This window comes from Acanthochromis polyacanthus, chromosome 16 (assembly GCF_021347895.1).
Source record: "Acanthochromis polyacanthus isolate Apoly-LR-REF ecotype Palm Island chromosome 16, KAUST_Apoly_ChrSc, whole genome shotgun sequence".
Classification (NCBI taxonomy): domain Eukaryota; kingdom Metazoa; phylum Chordata; class Actinopteri; family Pomacentridae; genus Acanthochromis; species Acanthochromis polyacanthus.
The window spans coordinates 26,945,782-26,969,570 of NC_067128.1; the positions used below are offsets into that span (position 1 = coordinate 26,945,782).

A 23,789-nucleotide genomic window follows, 5' to 3' on the forward strand; every position below is an offset into this window, starting at 1 on the left:
GTGCTTTAACACATAACATAAACACCATTCAACCTCAATAAGTTGCAAAATAAAATAAAAGTTCCAAACTGGGTTGGTATCTTCTTTCAAATGTTCGTGTAATTATTCCTTAAGTTCCAGGTTTGATCAGTTTAGCTAGCTTTAGTCAAAGGAGATAATGTCAAGTCCAGTGCAGTTTTAAGGTGCTCTTAGGTACAGTAAGTCTGTCAAAAGTCAGAAGGTCAGATGTGGCAAATGGACGATGCGACCACAAAGCATTTTAACGATGAAACGAAGAGGGTAATACCATCCTCAGCAACGCATAATCTTGATCCTCTCTTTGAATTAAGAAGGTATCTCACTCACTGGGGCTCGCCATCTCCTTCGTCAAGGAGAATCCAGTTCCAAAATCTAAGGTTTCCAAGGATTTAAGAAACCTAGCCTGTAAAAAAAAAAAAGCATGGCTATTACTCCACAAAATCATGAAACTCAGTTCTCTATGGCCATAATTAAAATGATATCAAAATCTATAACATCCCTTTTCAACACAATAGTGATGAAATTAATTCTTTATCGATTTGAACCCTATACATTTTTTTCCTCAGTGAAATAAATATACATATAAATATTCCCTTTTTACAACAAACAAACCTTTTTAGCATTTACGAATTAACATTTTAACACTTTTTAATTCTTCTGAAAATTACATCTTTCTTTTAAATCATAAATTAAGCGACAGCACATACAGCGCCCTCCATAATTATTGGCACCCCTAGTTAAGATGTGCTGAAAGCCTTAAAATAAATTCAATTTTCTTTGCAGAAGCATACTCTCACACTGAAATTTGTAGAAAAATGTATTATAGGAGAAGATTAGGTGTTGTTTTGTTGGCAAAAGGGGGTTGTAAAAAAGTTTCAACATCAAGAGTGCTAGTAACTGTGGCACACATGATTTGATGTAAAAGAATTATTTCTTAACGTGTGATTTTTTTTTCCCCCACTGAATAAATGCACTTGAATTAAAGGTCAGATTTTCCTCTTTTTTTCATTGTGGTCTTATATTATTTAGAAAAAAATGAATTTATTAGAAGCTAAATGGACTTGCTCTTGTATAGCACTTTTCTACTCCTCAGAGTACTCAAAGTGCTTTTACAACAATTGCTCCCATTCACCCAGACACACACACATTAATGTGCAGGTTGCTAATCAACCTGCAACATCAGTCAGTATACATTCATACACCAGTGGAACAGTCACTGGTAGGCAATTTGGGGTTCAGAATCTTGCCCAAGGAAACTTCAGCATGCAGCACATGACTAGGCAAGAGCGGGAATCAAACCGCCAACCCTTCGATCATTGGAAGATCCACTCTACCACCTGAGCCACAGCCGCTAAGGAACACATCTTAACCAGGGGTGCCAATAATTATGGAGGGTGCTGTATGCAGACATCCAGTACAGTCTATGATTTAAACAAACCTAGTTAACAGTATTAAACACAGACAGCCCTTAACAAAGAGCATTACACCCATCTTGAAAGTATTTTTTTCTTCTTTATTCGACCGTTTGTTGTTGTCCTCCTTTTCATTTCTGGTTTAAATTTATTTATTTTTCCCTTTAATGACACAGTTTCTACCATTATAGCCTGACCATTTCTCAGTTTCAATTCACCTTACTTACTAAATGAAAAAGTGTTTTACTGTAAATCCACCCAAGAAAAAAAACCTCCGAAAGTGTAATTTTTTTGAGAAAATCTCACCAAATCACAACGAGCCTTGCATGTCTTCAGAATATTGCATAATGAATTCCAAAAAAGGCAAATTAAATCTCATAGTGTCCTCACTTGAAGGTATTTCCTCACACTTAACTCCCCCTTTAATGGGAGGAAATCAGAGCCTGCGTCCTTTAAAGGATTCAGAAGGACTTGATGAGAGTACTTTTGTCTGAGAGGCACACAGGAATACTGTTCATAACGAAGTGCTTTGGTGTGTGAAAAAAAAAAAATGGAAAGGGTGGTGAGCATGACTTAATATGTTAGTGTGGCATGTTTCTATGTAACTGTGGTATCTGATACAAGAATTATGACCGACTGGACACCTGGAATGTTTACATTTTTTGAAAATAAATGGCAAAAATATTCATTATCTATTTTAATATAGGTGTATTATAATCTCAACTCCACCAATTTCTGTAACCTTAAAATTAGTCACAAAATGCGCATAGCTTCATAAAAAGAATTTATTGTCTGAAATTCAAGTCTAAGGTGCCTCAAAGCACATTGCACTTCAGCAGTCATACTTGTCAGTTCAAGCTGAAAAATCAACCTAAGTGACTCAAATCAAGACCAGGTATCATTTTAAACCCAAACTGACTAAGTGTGAAGTAACTTTCCAAAGCAAAATGTGACAAAAATAGAACCAACTGGGGGCTGCAACTACTTGCAAAGTGTGTCCGCTAAATACTGTCTTGAAAGTATTTACACTATTTGCCAGATTTGTATTCGTTTTTTATTTGATTCTTAATCGTAACCTCTATCATTTTCTGTATATAAATTAAACATGCAAAAGTCATCGAGGGACTAAAAATAAGCACCCTAGGACTGTGTATACTCCTGGTCTATGCATTTCTGAGGCGCAGTTGAGGCTTTGGGAAGAATATAAGACATAGACGGTACAAACAGACATTGCTGATAATGAAGGCTACAAACAAGGCATGATTTACGTCTTTGAGACTCAGCTCACTGACGGCTGACTATCTCTACTGCTTGTTGAATAACGATTCATAGAATGCAAGATGTGGCTTTGTGAGCTTCTGTGAACTGGGCATTACTTAGAAGGAAAACAAACAGCAAAGGAGGACATTCTGTGACTGACTTCTATCTCAAACTTCCTTACAATTTGTAAATGTCTAACCACTGTAGAAATTCACTTCATGCTTTCATCCCACCATTGCAGAAACAGTCAATTACTGTAATCTGGAACACTTTTTTATGTGCAACACTGAAGCTCATACGCATCTTTCTCTTCTTTTGGCAAATGTGAATAAAGAGCACTGTTGGGAATTTAACAGTAAGGTGAAGTCATGTGATTGTGATGTCCAACTCAGACATCAGAAGTTTTGACCAGCACCTGAAGTCCAATATTGTGCTGTTTTTTTAATTAATTCATTGCAATTATTAATGACAGTAGTGATGTGTCTTTAAACTTGTTCAGCTTAAAATACCTTTTTTTCACCATTACTGTATAAGTTCTAGTTGTAGTCCTGATGTAAATGAGATAATTTACTGTCTGCATTTAGAAATACAGGTGAGCTATTGCTGCTGTCTACTCCCCCTGCAGGAATAAGACTCTCTCTGGATATGTGTTAGACAGTGCAGCCGTACACAACTTAGGGTATAAGATTAAGACTTTCTTTTGCTTTTAACTTTCTCTCTCAGCACTGATGTAGTCCAGGGTATACGGCGGTATACAGCGTATACCCACTTATTTTTCAGTTAGCATTGCGTATACCCACTTCTAATGCTCCCTGGTGCGCATCATTCAGTAATATCTGTGTGCCAGGTAGCCCTCTTTTCCTTAAGGTTGATGAAGCCATGAACAACCCTCCTCTGCCTGTAATTGGCTGGTACATGCTACCTTCACTGATTCAATTGGTTAACTTTAGGGATAAGCCAATCAGAGGCAGAGTAGGGCGGGTCATACAGAGGAAAATTTTGCTAACACCTCTGTGGCACTCCAGTTGATTGACAGGTCTGCTTGAAAGATGCGCGGAAATGCGAGAAAGTCAGAATAAACACCTTTCAAGTGAGTGGCACGTATCGAGCGAACCTACTTTCATGGACGATATAATTCTCAGGTAAGTTTTAAGGTGGTTTCCAAATGAATCATTGTTTTAAACTACTGGCAACATGACTGCACATTTCAAGGAGAGGATATTTTGTCCCCAGTGGTTAAAGCTGCAGTCAATTCCAGCCATTTTCAGTACAAAAAAATCGCTAACGTTCTATTTGTAAATAAAAATATGACGAGAAATACAGGGAATATTGGACGCGCATCGCGAGGTGCATTTCCTCGAAAACGACCTATTCGTGGATCATATACCGTTTTCAAGACATTTTTTGGACAAAATAGTTTACTGGCTTGTGTCGTCTGGATGTCTAAGGTTGGATTATGGCCGTTTTTTGTGGAATATTTTCACCTGTGTGTAATAATGAACCCGGAAATGTGAGTCGCGCTGTGTACGTTGAAGCCGTGTATAGAGAACGGATGGATGGATATTCGTTGTTTGTTGGACAAATGTGTTTATATTACCCGCTGTGGTAATCACATCTGAAAGTGGTTTATACCGGTGGATTCATGAGAATCTAAGCTGTCCATCGGCGTATAGTGTTTGTATAATCGCGTTTGCAGTTTCAGACATTTAGCAAATTGCTTTATGCAGATCTCAAAGTGTACCGCGGGCGGGACACTGAAGCGCAACTGAAGCGCAACGGGTTAAACTCAGTGTCGGGCCGAGTCTGACTAACGTTTTGAAAGGCTAACGTTATTCTAACGTAAGTCTGAAGCTAGCTAGATTGGGATAATGTGGGAAAACCTCTAGGCTGGTAGCTGATTTTAAAGTAGGTAAAAACACAAGAATGGGGACAGGTAGTTTAAGATTCGACCTAAAACAATATTGACATTTTATTCATGATGAAATATGAACAAGGATGCACTGTCAACTTCATATTTGAAGTAGTTTATTTAAATAAATGTTCAAAAGTAACTGAAACACCATGTTTGCCTCATGATAAATACATGTTACATTAATCCAGTTTGCTTGCGTGACCAGTAATAACTACAAACTGCTCCTAATCAAGTCATGATGATTTTATAATAGTGGGCAAGTAGAAATGACTGAATAAATTGAATAGAGTAGTCTTCTATGTCACTGTTTCTAAAACAGGACGTTTTTCTGGACTAATTTTTTAAAAAAAACGGTGAAAATTAAGAGTATACCCACTTCTCCAGGGACCACTACACCACTGTCTCTCAGCAATCATTTTACAAGGAAACATTAAGTTTCCACTCCCTTAGCATAACCTTTAGCATTATTCAAAGTGAATGGTAACATTAGCCACACAACATGCTAACACTAAGGATTTTTCAATTGTGGAGGTTACAATGTCATCTGGGCAATTTCCGCCCGAAATTTCTACTGAGATTTACAGAAAGTAAATTGAATGCTGTTCTTGAACTGTTTGGAGTACATGCATGGTTGGGGTCTCATTTGAAAGCTGACAACCTGAATTTTCACCCAGTGCAGTCAGAATTACTCTAGGTGCTACTGGCACAGAGTATTTCATGTTGGCACACACTGAATTAGGATGAATTTTTTTTCTCGCCTACATTTTTTCCCTAATAAAACACCTGAAAATCAGTGTGGCAGCACTGTAAGAGCTTGAAAACACAATATTGCAAAAGCCTTGGGTCTTACATAGTTCAGGTCAAAATTTCAGAGCAATACTACAAGAAATGAGTGTTTCACACATGTATTTGTACTGATATGCTCCGCCCCTGTCAATGTTGGATACACTCTTTATACACTGTGCACACTCTTTACAGAATGGTATAAATTCATTTTCACTTAATTTTCACATTATTTTCATTCCAAAAACTCATAAAGAACTCAAAAATCACTTCAGATAGGCTTCAGTGTCGATCACACACACAGATTGAGAGGAATACAGAGAAACAGCAGGTGGAGCCCGGAGCTCACGAATGAAATATCATATAAAGCCGCTGGCAGAGGCGGGATTTATATTCAAGCCATTCAGCAAGCTCATTGGCTACCAGGCCTGTCAATCTAACGTTTCCTCCGGCGTGATTTGCTGAGAAACAAGTCAATCAAGTGATGTAATCGATATCTGTCAGACTCGGCCATGGTTGGCTATATCGCCGAAGTAGGCGGAAACGAGTCACCTGATTGGTTGAAGTCCGGTTTGAAGCGGTCGAGAAGCGTTCAGTATCCATTTTGAATCGCGAACAAAGAAAATAGGACCGTGTATGATAAAGTTATAAAAGAAAGATGCAGTGAATATGAAACGCACAGCGCCACCACGCGCCGCGTGCACGCGCACGGAGGCGATCGTTTTCTGGATTTTTTTACCTATTTCGAGACATGTTTTGGCCAAAGTATTATACTGGATTGTTTCCTCTGGATGGCTAAGCTTGGGTTCTGGCCGGTTTTTGTGGATTATCTTCTTTTATGACCAGAAACGAGCGTCCAAACTGCGTCGACAGGTGAGCTGTGCACGTTTACATGACTTGTTGTTTGTTGGATAAATGTGTTTATATTACCCGCTGTGGTAATCACATCTGAAAGTGGTTTATACCGGCGGATTCATGAGAATCTCAGCTTTCTATGTGTGTATAGTGTTTGTATAATCGTGTTTGCAGTGTCCTTCTATTTAAAAAAAGCGTATACCGATAAAAAAACGGCCCGCCCGCGGGCCGCCGTACTTTAACGGGTGGATCTTTAGTTGTTTGGATGCTGTGAGTGCATGAAGACGCTTTTGTTCACGCTTGCAGTGTGTTTGGTGTGCTTTGCTCGCGGTCTGGAAATTTGGGCTGCTCCAGTGGTTAAAAGAATCAGGATCACACCGTGGCCGGCCGAATGCAGTGTCTGAAGGATCTGACACTAAGCTGAGTGTAGAGCTGGTCTTTATAGCAGTGGTGATGATCAGATGAGCTGCAGGTGTGGAGGTCCAGCAGCTGTTCTGCATTCACGCTGATTGCCAGCAGTGCAGAGTGCAGCAAGAGGGGAGAGGCACAGACAGGCAGAGGAGCAGGGGCCTGTTTCACGAAGCAGGTTTAGTGAAAACTCTGAGTTTGTTAACCCTGAAATGAGGGAAACTCAGAGTTTTCCGTTTCACGAAGCGAGGTAACTCAACCCTGAGACAGAAGGGTAACTCTAGCCTGTTTCACAAAGAGGGGTAACTTAAAGTCTTGGTCAGTTACCGCAGTAACAGACTCTATGACTCTAACCTGGTCGCCAGCAGGTTTATCTCAGAAAACCTCGAGTTTCTCTCTGTCTCCGCCCTCTTTCAGCCACACACGCTGTTTGATTTCCTCATTTATTCATTCAGTCAGCTAGCGAGTTTTGGCGTCAAATAGTTCTTCCGTGTGTTAAAATGGCATGTCCTTTTATTAATGATCCAGTTGACGAAGGAGCAGCATTACTGCGCACAGAATTGAATCTACGTCGGGAGATTGTTTTCAAATCGCGCATAGATGTTTTGTCATTTCCGGACGGTTATCTTTTTGAACGGTACCGCTTCATCTCACAATCCATAACCTCCATCCACCACCTCATTTGTCCTGACATTCGAAGCATTACCAACCGCAGTCGCGCTTTAACATCCCAGCAGATATTGTGTGTTGCACTGCAGTTCTTCGCAAGTGGAAGTTTTTTATATAACATTGGAGATGCAGAGCACTACAGTAAGGCCACTGTTTGCAGGGTGGTCAGAAAAGTGTGCCTGGCCCTGAAACAACTTCTACAGATCTTTGTCGTTTTCCCTGGGCACAAACCTCTGAGAGCCATCCAGGAGAAGATCCACAGGATTGCAGGTGAATGATGTAGAGATGTGTTAAATTCATTTTAAATCATATTCTGTTCATGACATTGTGCTGCAACCTCAGACTGGGATTAGTCATTTTGATTTCTTTTCGGATTTCCCAGTGTGATTGGATGCATTGATGGCACCCATATCCCCATCACAGCTCCATCACAGAATGAAGGCGACTATGTGACTACGAAGTCTATTCACCGCATAAATGTGCAGGTAGGCTACAGGTAGACCGACTACAGTTTCTAAATGTTAAAGACTGCATCATAGTTCAACATCTGTCATTCTCTGCACTGTCCAGATCATATGTGATGCTTCATGCATCATTTCCAATGTGGAGGCCAAGTGACCTGGCTCTGTTTACGACTCAAGGATTTTTCGAGAGTCTAACCTGAGCAACAGACTGCAGCGTGGTCAGCAGCCTAAAGATTTTCACAATAGAATTCACTTGTCTCTCTCCTTTTAATATACTCTAATGTATCCACTATACATTACAGGAAAGTTTGACGGTCTTCTGCTGGGTGACAGGGGTTATCATGACAACCCAGGCTGATCACCCCATACCCTGAACCAGGCCCCCAACAGAACTTCAACCGGGCTCACTGCAGGACCAGAGCCCGGGTGGAAATGACCATAGGCCTGCTGAAAGCCCGTTTCCAGCGCCTATGTCACCTCAGGGTGACACCTGAGAGGGCCTGTGATATTATAGTGGCATATGTTGTTCTTCATAATATTGCTATATTAGAGGAGAGCAACACCCTGCCGTACAATTTGAAGACCCAGATGATGACCCCATCCACCTGCAGCTATCCAGGACAGCAGATCAATCAGAGACAACATATGCAATCACCACTTTGGAGTTTAAGCCACCATCATCACCATCAACACCACCACAGGAAATAAACACATGATACACATTTCATTTGGTCTTCTTTACTTCCTACAAATAAAAACTAGTTTAGTTCATGTTCCAATAGTGAACATAATTCACCTGTGACCATCACCCACCTCTAACTTGTGCTCCTGTAGTTCAATTTCCAGATCTGCCCTCATAATCTGGCAGTCCAAGTACTGCATTTCTTTATCCGTTTTTTTTTTTTTGTATTTTTCTCAGTAAGTGGATTTTGTATATTTGTTTAACTGATAACTGGGAATACATAGGACATTAAATTACACAGTTGCATATGAATTCCATGGAATGAAGCTCTGATGTTTACTGAACATCCATCTCACTGTGTCATTCTGTGCAGTGAACATTGAAGGACCATCCTGCTGTTGTTCAGCCATGTTCTGTTAAAAAGGATAAGAATGTGCAATACTTCAGTGTGGGCTAAATGTCACACTATATTCCACCAGAATGTTCAGAAATGTACACACGTGGACAAAATTGTTGGTACCCCTCAGTTAAAGAAGGAAAAACCCACAATTCTCACTGAAATCACTTGAAAGTCACAAAAGTAACAATAAATAAAAATTTATTGAAAATTAAATAATCAAAATCAGCCATCACTTTTGAATTGTTGATTAACATAATTATTTAAAAAAACAAACTAATGAAATAGGGCTGGACAAAAATGATGGTACCCATAACTTAATATTTTGTTGCACAACCTTTTGAGGCAATCACTGCAATTAAACGATTTCTGTATTTGTCAATGAGCGTTCTGCAGCTGTCAACAGGTATTTTGGCCCACTCCTCATGAGCAAACAGCTCCAGTTGTCTCAGGTTTGATGGGTGTCTTCTCCAAATGGCATGTTTCAGCTCCTTCCACATATGTTCAATGGGATTCAGATCTGGGCTCATAGAAGGCCACTTTAGAATAGTCCAACGCTTTTCTCTCAGCCATTCTTGGGTGTTTTTGGCTGTGTGTTTTGGATGGTTGTCCTGTTGGAAGACCCATGACCTGCGACTGAGACCAAGCTTTCTGACACTAGGCAGCACATTTCTCTCCAGAATGCCTTGATAGTCTTCAGATTTCATCGTACCTTGCACACTTTCAAGACACCCTGTGCCAGATGCAGCAAAGCAGCCCCAAAACATTACTGAGCCTCCTCCATGTTTCACCGTAGGGACAGTGTTCTTTTCTTCGTATGCTTGGTTTTTGAGTCTATGAACATAGAGTTGATGTGCCTTACCAAAAAGCTCCAGTTTGGTCTCATCTGTCCAAAGGACATTCTCCCAGAAGCTTTGTGGCTTGTCAACATGCATTTTTGCAAATTCCAGTCTGGCTTTTTTATGAGTTTTTTTCAGCAGTGGTGTCCTCCTTGATCGTCTCCCATGAAGTCCACTTTGGCTCAAACAACGACGAATGGTGCGATCTGACACTGATGTACCTTGGCCTTGGAGTTCACCTTTAATTTCTTTGGAGGTTGCTCTGGGCTCTTTGGATACAATTCGAACGATCCGTCTCTTCAATTTGTCATCAATTTTCCTCTTGCGGCCACGTCCAGGGAGGTTGGCTACTGTCCCGTGGGTCTTGAACTTCTGAATAATATGAGCCACTGTTGTCACAGGAACTTCAAGCTGTTTAGAGATGGTCTTATAGCCTTTACCTTTAAGATGTTTGTCTATAATTTTTTTTCGGATGTCCTGGGACAATTCTCTCCTTCGCTTTCTGTTGTCCATGTTCAGTGTGGTACACACCTTTTCACCAAACAGCAGGGTGACTACTTGTCTCCCTTTAAATAGGCAGACTGACTGATTATAAGTTTGGAAACACCTGTGATGTCAATTAAATGACACACCTGAGTTAATCATGTCACTCTGGTCAAATAGTTTTCAATCTTTTATAGAGGTACCATCATTTTTGTCCAGGCCTGTTTCATTAGTTTGTTTTTTTAAATAATTATGTTAATCAACAATTCAAAAGTAATGGCTGTTTTTGATTATTTAATTTTCAATAAATTTTTATTTATTGTTACTTTTGTGAGTTTCAAGTGATTTCAGTGAGAATTGTGGGTTTTTCCTTCTTTAACTGAGGGGTACCAACAATTTTGTCCACGTGTGTAAATGGGAAGAGAGCTATCAGTAACATACCTCTATTTGCCTTTCTGAATCAACCTCTGTAAAGGCAGCAGACATGGTTTCATCCTCTTCATCCTGGATGAGTGATATGTTTCAATATACTTAAATTATCATTTGGCAAAATCTTTGAAGTATTCCCTACTTACAGTTACAAGGTCTGTTGTGGCGTGAAGAGGCTCCACCAGGCAGATAGCACCATCAGAATCTGTTGGGTCAAATGAAAAAGACACAAAAGAGAAATAAATATTTGTATGAATATGCTTTAAAAATACATACATACACACACACACATACACAGGTATATTACATTTTATGAACGCACTTGTGTCTTGGGGGGTGGTCTCAGAAGATGAGCTCCTTCCAGGGATTCCCTGAGCCACTGGCCTTCCCAAATTCTGGCTTAGGGCCAGCTCCTCTGCCTCCGTTAGAGGTGGTGGTGCAGGGCCACCACCTGTTTTACGGGTATCTGCTTTCTTTCTGTTGGCTTAGTAGAAGTCTGTGTTAGTTTAAATAGGCTTAATTATTTAACAGAACATGATATGGATGCAGACGTTTAGGCTGTGTGTGGATAAAACAACTGCACAGTCAAACATCCACGTACCTAATATTTGGGCTACTTTACAATGTAAAACATGATCAAAAAGAATTTCCTCTATGAGATTATGCCGAGGTCTTACCTGTTTGAACAATGTTTTTGGACTTCATCTTCAGCTGCTGCCCCGTGCGCTTCTCCCCCACGGGATTGCACCTAAATGAAATAACTTAATAGGCTACCATTCAGACAGTTATTCCCTGTAATATTATTGTGATTTCAAAGGACTACATTTAAACTTACGCATAGACCCGGGCAGCATTGTTCTCCCACGCCGTCTCCCTCTCTTTTGCAATTGCAGCGGTGTTGCACTTCTTTCGAAAAACGTGTTCGAAGCCGCCATATGACAGCATTAAGATATCCAGTTCAAGTCGTGTAAAAAACGTAGCTCTCCGCTTCCCCGTTGCCATAGTGACTCGTCGAATCGGGGATCCACTAATGCTGTCTTTTTATAGTTGTGGTGCACACGCTTAACTCCGGGTGAATCCACTCAGAGTTGATTAAACCAACTCAAATCAGCCGTTGTGAAACCGAAAACTCAGAGTTGTCTATCTCAGAGTAGATCAACTCAGAATTGAGGATTAAACTCAGAGTTTGTTAAACCTGCTTTGTGAAACAGGCCCCAGATGGCAGTGGCTGAGACAACGTCAATATTCCAAGTCTGATATACCAACACATACCTCTCTGCTACTGCCACTAAACTTTCATTTGGATTCATCAGTAAACACCACTTTTTCTAGTCATCAACTGAAATGCTGGATTCCTGAACCCACTCCAAGAGTTTGTTTCTGGTTCTCAGAAGTGATTTAGAGACACTACTGTAGTTGTCCTCTGAAGCCACTGCTCAAGCTTTGTTCACTATCTCTCAGTGAACAAAGCTTGATGTATTGATCTTCTGATGGTGTGGTCACTTTTAGTCTCACTGTGCTTGGATACAGCTGATTTAGTTTGAGTGTTTTGGAGGGCCATGCACTGCCTCCTTAAAAATCATCAGTCTTCAATTCCACTGAGAAAGCCTCTCTTTGCTTAGAATAACAATTTGACTTCTGACACTTTTACTTATTTGTGATACCATGTTTCCCACCATTGCAATTCTGCTTAGTAAGCAATGCCCTGCTGGAAACATGATGAACAGCCATAGTTAGAATCAGTAACTATAGCTGCCTCAACTTGATGATATCTGACATTTTTGTCATTTACAAATATGTCACTGTCACTAATCTGTTTCAGTTTCATTGCTGACCTAGAAATGAAGCAGAATTGGGACTATTTTGGGATGTCAGAGCATCTTGCGTTTTCAAACATGTCAAAATTCTCAAACTCCAGATTCAAAATTCTCAAATTCAGCATTTGAAGTGATCTCTGACTTTTGTATCCCACTGACACTATTGCATTTCTTCAAAAACATCGATATTAAATTAAGGTACTATTTATTTATGCACAAAATGGTTTTAGATTCATTCAAATGTGCTTGTAAACATGATAAATCACTCACAAATCGTCAGTTTGTCACTGTTTCTGACATTGTCACAGAAAAGAGGGGAAAGAAACCATACCGTTACTCAGTAAAGAGTGATATAATTTGTGTGATCACAAAGGGAAAACCAGAAAAGCCTTAAACCTTTCCTGCAGTTTATTTGGTTTGGTCAAACTCCCAGAATTACTGAACCATGAACCATGACAAAAACATTTTTATTCTGTAAGTGGGCTTGAAGTAACCAATAGCCTCTGCCTGTCATTCGTAAACTGTTTCATGTGAGGAGTGAGGGTTTTGTGTTGGACTCTTATCTGCTACATATGATAAAAGAAGACTCCTGTGATTTTCCTGGATGAAAAATACATGTTCTGGATTCCCACTATATTTACTCCTTTTGTTTTCTCTGCCAAAGGTTCTGTCACTGAACAGCAACAAATCAAAAGATTCAGTGCTGCCTGACAGCCTCGGTCAGACTTAGTCATCCACTTCACTGCTTTTCGTCTCCACAAAGAAACTAATTAACGGGGGAGACAGATTTTTGCGTTACTGTTTCTATCACTGTCTGTCTCTTTCAGTTTCTTTCTTTTCATTTGTTTTTCTTCGCTCACTTCACTGATTCTTCATTCTTTTTCACCTCTGCCTCAAACCGTCTTTGTCCATTTCTCTGTGGAATAACTGGAGCACTGACTTCTGCTCTTTCAGCAAGTGGAGAATTATTTTAGCTTCTGGAAGTGTTTAATAGAGCATTTTTTATGCAAACGTAAAATCTGAGTGTGTTACCGAAAGTTCTAAACATACAAGGGCATTTGCACAGGCATAGATATAGCTCTCCAATGAATAACTGATTATGTTCTTTTGGGAGAAATAATATTCAAGGCCTTGGTTAGTGTTTCTTTTTGTTCATAATGATGGACTGAATGTGTGTGGGAGGAAAGTGAGAGGAGGAAAACTGTCTTTCTCCTCATCAGCCTGGATCCGTTTTCGCTTGATGCATCTTTTAATGTGCTGCTTCTCCAGTCCTAAGAACACATCTCCTCACAACATCTCCTCTTGTTTGTTGTCATGCAGTGATAATTTTTTTAAAATTTGTGATTTCATTTGGGATCATTTAATGGGTATGTAAGAGTATTAAAAGTATTAAAGATCCTTTAAGTGTTCCTGAAATCCATGAACTAGAAATCAGAAAACCTGGTCCTCCTTTAAGTTGGATATCACTGTTAATGTATCTATACATTCCCTACTGGCACAAGTCAAAATGTCTACTGTTAAAGATGTCTGTGGCGCCCAAGAGTAATAATACTTGTATCTTTTTGCAAAGGAGAACATTCAGGAGGAATTTGTTGCATCTTTGATACATTAGTGGACTTATTTGCTTAGTCTGGAAATATACCATACACTGAAGGAAATTTTAAGACTGTCAAAGTTCCTGGACAATATTTTTTGGAAGAAATGGGCCAAGCATAAATCTTACTTTCGTGCTGACTGGTCCATGTTTCATAAAGGAGAATGGCAACATCCACCATGTCTTTGGATACATGGGTAGATTGTGTGATAATGACTTTTGAAGTTGAATTCAAGTGTTCACTTGGACAAGCCAAACAAAAGTTAGATTTGTGCTTTTTCTAAGTTCTGTCAAACAGCTTCTTTCAATTTAGAAGAGTGAAGAATGCAAGGATAAAGACTAAGTGATTGGTTTAGCATAGGCACTTCTGCTAAACTTCTTTACTTCGGATAAAGACATGAGGTCCAGTCAGAAAGTTCAAATTTGTTCCTGTTGTGGATGTACAAAGGACAACACAGACATGCACATTCAACATGGCTGAGCCAGAACCCTCATGATTTCATGGCATCAACATTGGGGCCTTTGTGGCATGCATTTTTGTGAACACTTGGACATACACATTGGGAATTTCTACACAGACCTGCAGAAGTTCTCTACCTTTGTCTATGTCTGGCATCATTACTGATGACAGGTGTTGGATCTATGGCTGCAAATCTCCAAGACTGAAGAAGCCACGTCAGGGCAGGAGCACACCGAGATGATGCTCATGTTCTTCAACATTCACAGGGTTGTGCACCATGAATTTGCTCCCATGAGTCAGATTGTTCATGTTGAGTTCTACTGTAACATCCAGGGATGTCTGAGGGAGAACTTTAACTGTGGCACAATTGTAGCTGACCACTCCATCAGGACAACATGTCTGCTCACAGAGCATTGAAAGCGCTTAATTTAAATCAGGAATGGCTAATCTTTTTATAGGTGCAGTATGAGAGCATTTTTGATCACGCCAGATCTGGGTCTGTCCCATACGGGGGGTATCATCAGCCTCAGCTGTCATGTAAGGTAATCAACTTAAAATCGCAATTGTGATATTGGTACCATCCATCCACAGTTCCATAAAGCAGCATCAACTTCTTTTTAATGAGTGGTTTTATAAGTTGCTACTGTGATACCACTTAATTCTTCACGGCAGATAAGTTTGAATTCCTTGCAAGTGCTCAATCTCCAGGCATGCACTGTTATAAACTCGCAAAAGGATGGGATGACGTTGAGTGGAAAAATGATGAATTCATCCCCATCAGTAAGCTGCATATGTGGAGCAAGTCTTCTTTGAAGTCAGAAAAGTAAGCAATGATTGCAGGTAGTAGTGTAGCTGAGCTTTAAAGACTCTACTGCATATTCAGTACTAAAAGAAAACAGCAGCAGCCTTTTGCTCAGCATTTACATTCTCATTTTGTTTCAGTATTACACTGCACACATGTCCCATAAATAGGCTCTGTGAACATTATGCAGGCCTGTGCTGCAGCCCCCCGCCTGGATATAAATCACATAATTATGGTGAACGAGTGGAGTAAGTACATCAAATGGCTCCTCTGTTTGACAAAACATTTCATGGAACACACTGATGTAAAGCACAAGGAAAATCAATATACAATTTATGTACTTGGATGAAAAGGTTTTCAGGCAGGTGGTTTTGATGATAAGATGCAGCTTGTGATATATTCATATGCTGTAAACAATATATATTCAGGGTTGTTTACAATCACTGCATGGTGCAGTGTGGAATATTCTCAGGACAGCTATGCAAAACACCTTTCCACACCTTTACTATCAACTTAATTTGACTTTAGATACAATCTTTTTACATTAAGAAACAGAGAGAGTGTTTATCTAAAAAGATACAGTTGCGGAGATAGAAAACTGAATGGGAACCTTGGGGCATAGCGAAATCTCTTGAGTCTTGTGTACAAGGGTGAGGTTATGCCAAGCCCTAAAGCTCCATCTACTTGGATGAGACCTTGCGTGTAAATTTTTGTGGCCAGAAATACAAAGAGTTCCTTTTGAGGATGTAGTTGGATGCAGAAAAAAAACACAAAAATGATTCAGCCATTGCCAAGGTGTTTGTTTCCATCTGTTTCTAAGTTTTATACCTTCTCGTATAACCACAGAAACATCTCCTAAAAGTAGTATTTCCATCTTTTTATGATAAATACAATTTTGTTATTTCTCATTGGACTTTAATACAGCACTGCTCAAGCATCTTACATACTTTGCAGAAGTTCCCTGATCAGTCTATCCTCTGCTTAGATACTTTCCTAAGACCCAGCTCTTTCCCTCGTTGGAGACTTTAGCAAATGTAAAATCTTGAAACACCAGTAAACTCACTTTCCATAGCCCTTTTTAGACATGCGGTAAGTAACATTGCTGTTTCATCAGCCTGTTAAAGTGACAGCATAAAGTCATTCAGATGAAGCCCATTTTTACATTAATTGTTTCTCTAGGATTCATTCTCCCAGCAGTAGCAGGGAGAACCACTGCATGCACAAGATATTTGTCATACATGCAAGATTATACAGTAGCTTAAATGGACTGTGTAAAATAAAAATGAACAAAGACTGAATCTAAACTAACTTTTGAAACCGGTCCAATAACCCACTAAGTGTCTGATTTGTTTTATCAATGTGTGATGATAATCTAACTCAACTATTAAAAACAGTAAAAAAAATCCTTGCAGCTGCAGTGGAGCTCAGAACTCAACGGATGACAGCCGTTATGCAACAAATGATTTAACTGTCGCTTATAAACTACAACTCTGTGTCATTGACAATGATTATGTTTCCATGTTGGGCAAAAATTTAAACTGTAAGAAGGTTCCTGCAACTCTCTCACTGTAGACACACTTTTTTGGATTCCACTGCTGCAGGTATTTAATAAACTCAGAAAAAAGTCTCCTACAAACAACTGGCAACAACGAGTTAAACATCAGCTCCTTGTAACAGTCTGGATTTCTATTTATAACTGGTGAGTCTCATTAATCTGACATGTTCTGTTATATTTTCATGGCATGCAACTGTATCTTTGGTTTGTTGGATTATGTTCATTTTGTTGTTTCTTACTATAGAATAGTGCTACTTTTAAACCAACAACTAAATAAGGAAAGTATGGTTTTACCTTGCTAACATGTTTCGAATGTCAACAAGGCCTCCTTAATCCATCGACCAGCTGATGAATGAAGGAGGTCATAGAGATCAGGAAGCAGGCAAGCAGTTCCATGAACCGGGACAAGGGGGCCTACACCCTCTCGCATACCTGGGATTCCAGGCATGGGGCATGGCCGGTCTGACAGATTCTGACAGATCTGTCAGACTGGCCACCTGATAAAAAAGGACACATCATTATCACACGTCAGATAACGCTCTGAGGTAGACTGCAGATGCAGTCGAAACATGTCAGCAAGGTAAAACCATGCTTTATTTATTAATTGTTTTTAAAAGTAACGCTATTCTATGTGTCTTTGGCACTTTTCAATCAATATTTATGATGAAATTATACACATAACTTGAAGTAATTTGTTTGTATATGCTGTTTAGACTTAATGAAAATGATGCAGAACGCCGAGGTCTGAACTAACATTGACATAACCACTTTAACAGAAAAGCAACCAGGTTGCTCTTTTAGACAAAAAGTCAACACATTCAGATGCTGTCAGAGTAATGGAAATTGGTGCACATTAAAAAGAACTTAAGCCTGCTTGCTGCCAAAATAACTCAGACCTTACGAGACACAAACATGAAACCTCTAGATGTGCTCTGTGGTATCCAGCACCAAGATGATTAATTTAAGTTGATTTAAATCCTGTAAGTTGCATTTTGTAAGGTTAGTTTAGAATTGATCTGCTGCATAAATGCCTTCCTTTTGCCAAGTTCACGGTTTGTCCCCTCTCCGACCACTGATGACAAGTGCTAGCCACTGCTAACTCAGAGCCTCTCAAATCCCCAGCATTTCAAAGAAGCTCTGACATGTAAATATATGGACTTTGTCAAAGTTGCTCAGTCTTGACACCTTCCCATCCAACATCCCCCATGTTGACTTGACAGCTGATTGGTTTCCTTCTGTTTAATATATCTCAGATATTGAGTATTTTTGAGGGGACAATGCCCATTATTCATTCATTTATGAGGAGTTCTGATATGTATCTAATCAAACATTATTTGAGGTCCTGATTCATTGTTTTTTTTACTTTAAAAGAACATATTATTGTTTTGTTGTTAATGCGCTATTTAGTATGACTGTAGCCCATCTTCATTATGTTAGTAAATACTGTATTATTCTACTTGGCTGGCTTATCAGTAACGCAAGATTTCACTCTAATGCCTGCTTAGATAAGCAAGCTACTATTAATAGAAACTTTTATATATATAAAATTTATATAAATTAGATTCTGAGCAGCTAATGGACTGTAGTGATGCTGTTAGTCCAAATCTTCCATATATTCAGTAATGTATTAGGTTTGGAAGTCTGAGGCTGAGTTTTTCCTGTGAGTGGACTATAATTAAATCTGCAGTACTGTTAATTTAAAAGTTTCAGGTTTGCATACAGAGCATCCTGACCCTCTCTGAGCTTCTTTACCATGAATTACAGTAGGCTTTGAAGTCCAAGGTTTGGATGAATGAGGTTTCACTTCAAAATATAATTGATTGTGATTTGTCAGTGTGAGCTGCTAGTGTTAATGGACTGTAGTCTCAGTCCAGCCGCCTGTTAGAAGCAGATATACCTCTGCCTGTTGTCCTCAGGCTGCAGCAGAACCAATTGCTTTATTGGCTTCAGCAGTGGATTCGTGTCTGCCCAGATGCAGAGCAGAGGGAAACCAGATAGATGAATTCCTTTCGGCTAGCCGCTGATATTAAGATGCATGCTTCTTAGTGTATCCAGAGACATTTGAAAACAAGAAAGACACAGGATTAGTGAGTAAGACAGTGTGGATGAGTTTATGTTGGGAGAGAAGAAGACAGATGGGAAGACAGACTTTCTTAGTTTGCAGACTTTCTCGTGTCCTTGATGTGCTGCAAGTAAAACAGTGAATTTCAGAAAAGAACAAGTTTACTTGGAATCTAAAAATGCACTGGAGTGACTGACATCAACTGAATACATACTGCCAGAATTATATATAAACAGTCCATAGAGAACATGTCTCCTGAATTATTATGGTAAAAATATCCTGGCATATATGTCAGATACTACCAGTTCACATGCCTTAACTAAATTCTTAAAAAATGAAGACTCACATACCTGTCCTCTGTTCATTTTTGTTTTTCTTTTAAACTAGAAATCAACAAACTTATTTTTTCCCATAAGGTATGCAATACAGAGAACATAGGAAGCTGGGATATGCTCAGCTTGGATACAAAAGTTATATAACTGCTTGTATCTTAAGGGATGATGTAGATTTGGAGGGGATCTATAAGCAGAAATGGAATATCATATTCACAATTCTGCTTTGATTTTGGATTTTCATGAGATCCAACAACCAACTGTGTCATTTGTTTGCTTAGAATCAGCACGTAACATCTACATATTGTCATGTCAGTCCAGCTGCGATGTTTCTACAGTACCTCAGAATAGACAAACCCACCACAATGATGCTAGAAAGGGCCTTTCACATTTTTAGGCTGAAGTAATCATCATAGTAGATTCACCTGTAGCTTGGAAAGAAACAATTGAGGAAATAGTGTTCATGGGTTGCACATCTACACATACTTCAATGTACAAGGGTACCTGGAAACAAGTGGTCTACCTCCTACTTTGGGGCAAAATTGTATACTATAAAGCCTTATTTCACTGTCCACAAAAACTCAAGCCTAGCTGATGTACTGTTGCCCCAGGACAATGTGGCCGAAGCAGCCAAAAGTGGCGTTGAACTGTTGCCCCAACATTATGCCAGCTTCAAGTTTTCCTCTCCTTGCAAAGAAATGATGACAAACATTTGAGTTTTTGTGGACAGTGATATAAAGCTTCAGAGTATACAGTTATGCCCCAAAATGGGGGTCACGCAGCTTGTTTCTAGGTGAAGTTGAGAACATTTTGAAATACCCTCATACTTCATTAACATCTATAGCTAGTGGACTCAAGCCTCAAGAGTGAAGGGACAACAGTACACATACAATAAACTTCTCACATGATACCATTTTCTCTTAAGTTTTAACATTCTACATTCACTGTCCTAAATCCTCAGCACAGCATTCCTACTACCCCCCTTCAACTTCTTATCTTCCAATCTGCTCTGCATGCAGTTATTCTGATAGTTTGTGCTACTTTCAGGAATGATGTTTACTGTTTATGAATTAAAACAAGAAGGCCTGCCTTTTTACATGATCCAGATTTTTGTTAAATGACATAATTTTCATTGTGTAGGTTGCTGCTTGTAGTTGTTTTCTGAAGCGAATGCCCGCAGAGAGAAGAAGGCCAGGAAAATGCCTTGTAACATAAAAAACTATTGTCAGGCTTTTACCCACAGTATACATTCAGCAAGTCAGACTAATCAAGAATATAGTTGGCCAAGCAACAAATAAATAAATAAATTAAATCACCATTGAAGTGTCCACGAGTTGACACAGGCATAAAGAGTGATGTGAACAAATGAAAAGGCAGCAGGTTTATAGAAACCTCGCCCTGCAACAGACAATCACCTGCAGGTGATCTGTACTGTATTATTCTGATCCCTGCAGACAGAAAGGAAGACAGATTTGTTTCTCTGTTGGATCAATGGCTGACTCTCCCATGGCACTTTCTCCCTCATTTATCTTCTCGACTTTGATTTCATTGTTGGAACGGAGTGGAGGATGTCTCCTCGTGAATGCTGGAGCTCAGCAGTTCCAGCACTCATCCATCTCTGTTAAATTCTCTATTAGTTGTCGTCTTCTTTCCTTAGTGAAAATGTCATGATATTGCAGTTTGGCTGTCACAGCACAACTTGTAAATCCAATAGTACCCACTGGATTTGTTTGTGATCTAAATTACGATATTGATCATGCTGAACTCTGCGCACAGTATGTAAAGAGAAGGACTCTCCTGTGTGCAGACATGTTGCTATAGTAGGCCTCTCTCTATAAATACTGGAACTGATAGATGGAAAAATCCTACTATAACAAAATTATATTGTCGTACTCTTCATGAATACAAGCAAAGTGGGCAATGAGAAGATACAGTGGAAAGCAAGAAAAAGATGCATTTCAAAATGTGAAATTTCTTCATGAGTGTATGTAAGTTGGTTATGGGAGTCTAAATCTTTTTGTGCAGACATTTTGTATGGGAAAATAGGAAGGTATGAACAATAAGAACACTTTCATCACTCTAGTCTTTTAACACCTACCGATTCAACCCGGTCTCACGGGGATTCGTGAAACTGTCACGTAAGTTTTAGTTTCGGTTTCGTGCGCACCAACACGATTTCGTCATGTTTTTCGTGCCGCTCACCACGAAATGTTTTTCGCTGTGGTAATCACATCTGAAAGTGGTTTATACCGGCGGATTCATGACGATCTAAGCTGTTCATCGGCGTATACTGCTTGTGTGATCGCGTTTGCGGCCGCCGGCCGCCGGACATTCTTGAAATTCCTATGCAAATTGGTAAGTGTACCACCGGCTTATGGTTAGGTTATGGTTATGGTTATGGTTAGGGTTATGTTTAGGAACGATGTCATGCAAAATATAGCGTTGGATTCGCCACGGTTTTACATTAAAAATATAATATACACATTCTTTTGAAATACGTTCTGAGTGGCACGAAAAGTCCGCCGTTTAAAATACATTGGTGCGCATTTCGTGGTGAGCGGCACGAAAAACATGACGAAATCGTGTTGGTGCGCACGAAACCGAAACTAAAACTTACGTGACAGTTTCACGAATCCTCGTGAGATCGGGCTGACCGATTTCACACAGATATGAGAGAACTCGACAGGCATCGATGGTACAAGACTAAAAAGAAAAAATCATAAGAGAAAAAAAGTACTAAAGAGTAAAAAGTACATGGTTGCTGAATTTAGCTGTCATGTTTGGTTTTCTCCGGGCACTCCGGCTTCCTCCCACAGTCCAAAAATATGCTGAGGTTAACTGAGTACTCTAAATTGACCGTAGGTGAATGTGAGTGTGATTGTTCATCTGTATATGTGGCCCTGTGACAGACTGCCGACCTGTCCAGGGTGTCCCCTGCCTTCGCCCAAGTCAGCTGGGATAGGCTCCAGCACCCCCCGCAACCCTAGTGAGGATAAAGCGGTGTATAGAGAATGAATGGATGGATGGAAAAACTCTGTGCATGTTTTCATTAGTTAATGTGTGTATGATTTAGGTTTAGCAGTAAATTTAATTGATGGTCTTGTCCAAACTCTTAAAGACTGCATCAAAGAGCTCTGAAAACGACAAACTGCTGAAAAATGCAATACTGACCCAGAACCTGGAGCCAGTAAGACAGGAAAAGCTGGATGGTCACAGAACGATGCCTCTACGAGGATATTAGGATGTCTTGTGCAGAACAAGGTCACTTTAGGGTCTTACATGTACTTTTGTGATTTAAAATGCTGTTGTTTAACATCAGCAAGCAGTCCAAATGGTAAATGGTTGTATTTATATAGCACTTTTATCCAAAGTGCTTTACATGATACGTCGCATTCACCCATTCACACACTGATGGTGGAAGCTGCCATGCAAGGCACTAACCACAACCCATCAGGAGCAATTAGGGGTTAGGTGTCTTGCTCAGGGACACCTCAACATGAGCTTGACGGGCCGGGGATCAAACCGCAACCCTCCGGTTGTGAGATGGCCTCTCTACCCACTGAGCTATGCCCCCCCAGCTTTAAATCAGCTGCGAGTTATATAAAAAAACAGCTTATTTTACTGTACATTAGCTTTCATGTACTTCTATATGGCAGTCTTGTCTCCATTCCAAAAAAGGACTATCTGGCCTCCAGCAAGTTATTCAAAAATTATCTAATAAGACATTCTACCACTGCAATGTGAGCAATGGTCTTAGCCTGGCCACCACTATAAAAACTGACTGGCTCCACTATTGACTGCTATGGATTGTAATGGAAGCTGTCGTCCACTTCTTGTCAGGTCAGCTGCAATAAGCTCCAACATTCCACAACCTCCCACAAAATAAAGCAGTTGTATTTGGTAGATAGATAGATGATTAATTTGTGTCTGTAAAATAACTCATAACGAGGGTAAATCAAACAACTCTCGTTTAAAAAAAAAAAAACAAACAGAAAATATTTGCTTCTGAATTGCCTTAAAGGAAAACCCTTCCTGTCTAATCAACCCACAGCCAAATGAAAAAATCCCATTTTCTACTTAGATATATCAGAATTTTCTGCCTTTCATGTTGGGTTTGCCACATCCACCAACAAGACCCACCAGGACGAGCCCTCACTATTCATTCTTATTGTAGGGAGTGACCTCCAAGGAGGATGCTTTGCCTTTTTGCTAATGACCACGAGGAATTATTGTAAAGACGTGAGGGCTCATCACTCCACATTACGTAAGAATTATAAACCAGATGTCCCCCACACAATAAAGGTCATTACACCTGCAGGATTAATCTCCATCTTCCAGAGGACCCGCAGCAAAGTGCTCATCTTTTATAAACCACAAGATCCTGGGCAGAATGAATGCAGGGAAAATGTAATGATACAATGCTCTTGCCTCACACACACAGCCAACAATAAGACTATGAGTCTGTTTAATGCTTTCTGGAGGACTGTTACTGCTTACTTTTCTGTCGCCTGTGCTGAAGTCAAGAAGGATGTTTTAACTACACCAAGGGAAACAAA

At 39.7% G+C, this 23,789-nt stretch overlaps 1 pseudogene; it reads left to right on the plus strand.

Annotated features, from left to right (window-relative positions):
- The first annotated feature begins 7,148 nt into the window (after positions 1-7,148).
- LOC127530399 (putative nuclease HARBI1) lies at positions 7,149-11,843 on the plus strand (annotated as a pseudogene).
- Positions 11,844-23,789: the final 11,946 nt, after the last annotated feature.